Source organism: Jatropha curcas, chromosome 9 (genome assembly GCF_041381405.1).
Source record: "Jatropha curcas cultivar XTBG-Jc1 chromosome 9, XTBG_Jcur_1.0, whole genome shotgun sequence".
NCBI classification, from domain to species: Eukaryota; Viridiplantae; Streptophyta; class Magnoliopsida; order Malpighiales; family Euphorbiaceae; genus Jatropha; species Jatropha curcas.
The window spans coordinates 6,624,142-6,630,205 of record NC_143159.1 but is presented as its reverse complement, the minus strand read 5'-3'; the positions used below and the strand labels follow the sequence as shown (position 1 = coordinate 6,630,205).

The 6,064-nt window shown below is 27.0% G+C and overlaps 1 long non-coding RNA gene across 1 annotated transcript; it reads left to right on the top strand.

Annotated features, from left to right (window-relative positions):
- The first annotated feature begins 5,162 nt into the window (after positions 1-5,162).
- On the top strand, positions 5,163-6,064 carry LOC110010030 (uncharacterized). The gene is made up of 2 exons (XR_002284949.3): positions 5,163-5,339; positions 5,877-6,064. It is a non-coding gene; the product is annotated as an uncharacterized LOC110010030 (long non-coding RNA).

The window sequence follows — 6,064 nt, the reverse complement described above, 5'->3', positions numbered from 1 at the left end:
GAAGGCGACATCAAATAAATTTAAAGGGACCCACTTTTTATTTTTTTTAAAAAAAATTAGAAATATATCAAAAAATGAAAAAATCTTTCTTTTGGGCCCATTTCAAATGCAATCTTTTGCGGGGCCCATTCCCTTCTGCTCCAAAATCTCCTTCCATATTCGAATTTGTCCCTTTTACCATTCCATTTTTTCTGAATTAGTTTTGCCTTTTACACTTGTGTCGGGGCCCGCCTGTTATTGTCTGCCACGTGTTGCTCACTCATCTGTTTTTAAACAGACACCAGTAGAACTGACGTGGGTTCACATGAACCGTCAGATCACGTCGCTGTCATCCGCAATGATTTTACTTCGGTTTTTTTTTTTTATTCTTTTTGCTTGGTATTTGGATTTTTTTTAACTGAATAATTCCTTCATTTTACTACTGGCTTATACTCTTTAAAATGAAAAAAAAAAAAATCCTCAGACTTACTGTCTTTTTAATTAAAATATTTAATTTAATGTTTTCAAATTAATTTTTACAAAAAAAAAAGGTTCCTAAAAGTTTTAAACGACATTGATGATTTATATTTATCTGAACTTAGAACAGTTAATACAGTAAAAGATAAAAGTAGATTTTGTCACCCTAACATATATAATAAAGTAGATTTTGATATCTTTGACAATAAAGTAATTTTTCCCCCTTTTTATTTTACCTTTCAGTTATTAATTAACTTAGTTTAGTCATTTTCCAAAAAAAAAAAAAGAACAAAAAGAAAAACCTAGTTTAGCAAATGAAGATAAGAATAACTACACTTCATTTGTCAAATTAAGAGGTTAGTAGACAATCGGGTGGTGGGTGGTGATCTGATTGGTCTTTTTATTCATGTGAAAAGTGGGAGGGTTCGAGTTCGAATTTTCTCGATTACAGTTGCTTTTACTAGTTTAGTGAGCCAAGGAGAGGGATACCCTTATTGTGTAGCCCGCAGTGTTATTTCAGCTCATAAAAGCCTCCAATAAATTTAAAAAAAAATTAAGAGTTTCATAAGTCTTTTTAACCTACATAAATAACTAAAAATGTGCGATTTGAAAAAATTAAATCATAAAAAATTTCAAACCAAACCAAACTTTTAGTTTAGTGGTTTGTGCGGTTTGAAATAAGAGAACTGAATTAATATAAATTATGCCATAAAATTCACATGATTTTCAATAGTTGTTAAAAGTTTTTAAATTAATTTTTTACATGTATATTCTTAGTATAGTATGAAAAATGTTATATATTGAGTAAGACAATAATTAAGCAAATTATAAATATAAAATTTAAATTTTTATTTAATTACATGTATCACTAAAAAATTTTAAAAGTATAGTTTTAGGTGCATATAGTTTGTACATATATATTAATCTAATTTCACATGAATTTTTAACATTTGAACATTTTATAAAATAATCTATAATTTATCTAATTAATAATAAATTATTATTAATTTATTATCCAATATAATTAATCTCATAATTTACTATCCAATATAAATTAATCATTAAAAGGAAATTTTCATTGAAAAAAATTGAATTGAATTTTAAAAAATATATATTGATGTAACAGTTTGATTCGGTTTGGACGGTTTTGGCTCTAAAACCTAACCGGATCAAAAGCAATCGGTTTTTAATTTTACAAAATCAAATCATACCATCAGTCTTTTAAAACTGCAGTTTTAGAATAATTTGGGCGATTTAGGCGGTTTGATGAACACCACAGTCGTATAGTATATATATATATATATTTTTTTACAACTCTGATACTAATAAAATATCAAAATTTTATTTTTTATATCACTTTTTCCATAAAGAATTCAGCAATCAAACATTCCTTAAAAAAAAAACATTTTTTTCATGTAACATAGGATGATGGTTTAGAAAGGAGAATAGAAATTCATTTAGTATGTATAATAATCCAAATTTAATATTGTATTTCCATAATTCTTTATCAAGGCTATATTGATTTTTCATATGACTTCAAAAGAAAGCAAAAGAAAAACAATTAATGAAATAATTTTTAATTATCCAATCTTTCTTTTCTTTTATACTAAAAGCAAACCGTGTTTGTTGCCATTTCTTTCTTTTTTGATCTTTTCTTTTTTTCTTAGACTGTGGATATAGTTAATGCTGTTTTTAGTTAATTTGACTTGGGAGCAAAGTGGGGTCCTTTTTCTCCACTAAAAATCAGGATTTTCTTGACCGATCTTACCTTAATAAGGTCATCGAGAATCCATTCAGATTTCTCTGACCCCACCCAATTTTTCGGTCTTCTTCACAATTTATATTGCTTCTAAATTAGGTCATCAGATGGAAGAAATTTCCTCCATCTTGCCCCACTTTTACCATCTATTAATGGAATTTATGGACTTCATGAAAGCTCTTTCTTACGCACTTCTGGAATGCTTTCTAATAACAATTATTCAAATTTAATGTTTGCAATTAATTAATTCTAATGAACTGAATCGGAATCCAATAATGTACGTAACGAGCCTGATTGATTCAATTTAGATTTTAAATCGAAATGCTTCATTTTATGGTTGTGTTCGGCAACAATCTTTTAAGTAGCTTTTAGCGTTTTGACTGATCAAAATGGTAAATGCTATTTTTTATTGTGTTCGGTGACATAGAGTTTGAACTAGTTTTTAAAAGTTAAAATAGTGTTTTTTAAACGGATAAATCACTGTAACATTTAACTTTTAATATTTTATGAAAAAGCTACTACTTAAATAGCTGCAACTATTCAAACAATTAAACGCTACTAAAACAGTTAATTTTACCAAACAGACACTCTAAATGATGGCTTAATGTTGTTGGTGTTTCTTATTGGATGCAACAATCAAAATAGTTATTACTTTATTTGTAAATTGGTTGAATAAATCCCAATCAACAAAAAGCTAAAACAATGGGAGGTGTTTATATATAATTAATATTATTGAATGTGATTAGTGTGTAATTAAACTAACTAAAGTTAACTAAAAGAAAAGAATTAAAATTTTGTCTTGAAAGACTCACAATCAAATCAAATCCCCTTATTGTACAAAATTGTTCTTTTGTATAGTAAGGCAGATATGATGAATGAAGATATTGTGGGTGACAAACCAATTAGTTTAAGGACAGGACATGTTCCCTCCACAATCAAGATTAATTTCTATGAGGTCCTTTTTCATCTAATGTTGGTCTTACTAAGAATGTTAATTGGACGGTTTTAAGGGCACATTGGTGCCCGTTGATGATCTTGTCTGTGATACTAGAGGGCCAGCCCCTTTCATAATTTTTATTTGGACCACTCTTACATTAATTGCTCTGTTCCTTGCAATTGCATTCATTTAAAATTCATCATCATAGTTCATTGACCTATAATTTATCTCTTTTTCAACTTAAAAACGCTTCCATTTCGTTTCTTTCCAAAAAAAAAAAAAAAAAAAAAATCTTTCATTTCATGGTTTGGATAATTTTCATATATCTTGCTAATTATTTGATTATTGATGCTTAACAGTAAATTCCATAATAGTTTTCATGTTTAGCGTTTTGACTAAGATAAAAATACTAATATATCGTTTATAGTGATTGACGACAAAGCATTTAAGCGGACTATGAAATGAAACATTGCTCTGTTTAACGTCTTATGAAACTCTAGTAAAATAGTTGACAGCTAACAATTAATTTTATCGACAACTAATTTTACTGAACAAGCCTAGAGTATATTAAAACTACCTCCTTTATACGTAAACTGTCAATGTCATAATAATTAGGACCTTTTCGGCAAAATTAACTGGTTTGATAGCTGTTAATTGTTTTAGTAATTTTAGTTACTAATTGTTTTAGTAGCTGTTCGTAAACCGCTGAAAGCTAAATTTACATGAGTTAATTTTTTAGAAAATGCTACATTAATTTTTAAAAATTAGTTTAAATGTTATATTACCGAACACTCTAAAAAAATAGCATTTAGCATTTTGCATGATCACAAGGTTAAAAATTACTTAAAAAATTATTGCCGAACACAGAATTGAATACATAATATTATGATTGACATGTCTAGGGATGACAATTTAACCCAACCTAATTTTTGGTGGATTTGGATAGTGTATAAACGGATTTATGACAGATTTGGGTATTATTTTTAGTACCCACATCGAATTCAAAGTGGATTCAAGTTCAAGTGGGTGAGTAACGAGTGCCCGCCCTGTTATCCATATGATTTAAAGCAAAATTTTTTTGTTGATCAACAATATTGAACCTATAAACTTTGTGTATTAATTAAATTACCTTACCACAAGCTATTTAACATTCTCATATAAAAAATACTCAACAAATATATATATTGGCAACTATAATAATTTATACTTAAACATTTATTAATGAATCCAAAGTATTATTAGATAGTAATATAATCTTGTTTATAAGTAAAATTTTAATAAAATTATGTACATTAAATTATAACATCTTAACAAATTGAATTTATTTTTTTTTATAAAATATATTAAACAAAATTATATATATAGTATTCATGTCATGTTATGTCTTAATAATTTAATTGAATGTTTTATAGTTTGATAATTATGAAATTTATTAAAAATGAAAAGTTATGAATTGAATAGAATGACAATAATGTTATAATTAAAATTTTTTAAAGCTACTTATTGACATTACTAATAAACTTCTAATGACAATTATAGTTAGATTTTAATTTAAAATATGACTCGTGTGGAATATGAAATCTACATTGACTTTTAGTAAATTAGAATATGACTCATATAAAAAACCACCAATGAACTTATAAACATAATTACGATTGGATCTTACTTAAATGTCTTTTTATTTTTTTATTAGTATCATCGTATATATTAGTATATTTATACTTAGAAGTCTAGTGTTTATAGATTAAGGATTACAACAACCATAATTAATTATAACCTACTAAGGATATTCTCTAATAAAAAATATTAAACTTAATATTTTATATAATATTTTGTTATTATACTTACTATAATATTGAAACATAATTATAGCCTTTTAATTAATAATAATAATAATAATAATAATAATAATAATAACTATTTTAACATCAAAACGACGTAGTTTTGATATTGGAGGTTTAAATGAACCCACAAACAAAACTACCCCGTTTTAGCATTTTAACAAATACAAACAAAGATCTCTCAAATCTCAACCCAAAGTCTAGCGTTTCTCCTCTCCCTCCCTCTACCTGCGCCGCTCTCGTTCTCTCCTTCTACAGCCACAGTCTTTGTTTATACCTCACCATCGCTTTCGTTCTTGACTGTCGCCTCCGCAGCAGTCGTGCTCTTTAAGCGTACAAGAGCCAGGTTCGTTCTTGATTATTTTTATTTCGTTCTCAGTTTTTTTTTTTTTTTTTTTTTTTTTTGCTTCGTCCCTTTTCCGTTTTCTTTTTTTTATTTTTTTTTATATATAAATACATATAAAACAGACAAAGAGAAGGAATTGTTGAATTAATTTGTGGGTTCAGCCGAGAGATATATGTTTATTGTTTTATTTTTTCGTTTGTGGATTTTGTGCATGTCTTATTTGTTGAAAATATATATATTAAAAGGCAAAAGGATGGTGAATATAAGCCGATTCGTGGCTATATGAGTGAATTCTGACATGTTTGGCTTGTTAATTCAAAGTTTGATTCGTTAATAATGATTAAGGTTGTGTAGAGATACTGAGAATGAGATTATTTGCATATAATTGTCATATACTGAGAATGGTTCGTTAATAAAGTTTGGTTTTCTGCTGCTAAAGTTATATATATATATGGGATTTGTATTTTGTGATTTTATATAGGGCTGAAATTTTTTCTGACTTGGATAATGGAGTTCTTGTTCTTGTTTATTTTTCAGATTTTTGTTCATGTGCGGAGGAAGATGATGTTGATTGTTAATCCTTGCAATCTTGGTTCTTGAACAAGTGGAGTTCAAGAATTATGTTTATGTAAAATTTCTTCTGTTGTTATTATAATTTTGTTCTGTTTTAATGTACTTTTTAATTCAGTAATTTTTTTTATTGAGATACTTTTTAATATGTTCTA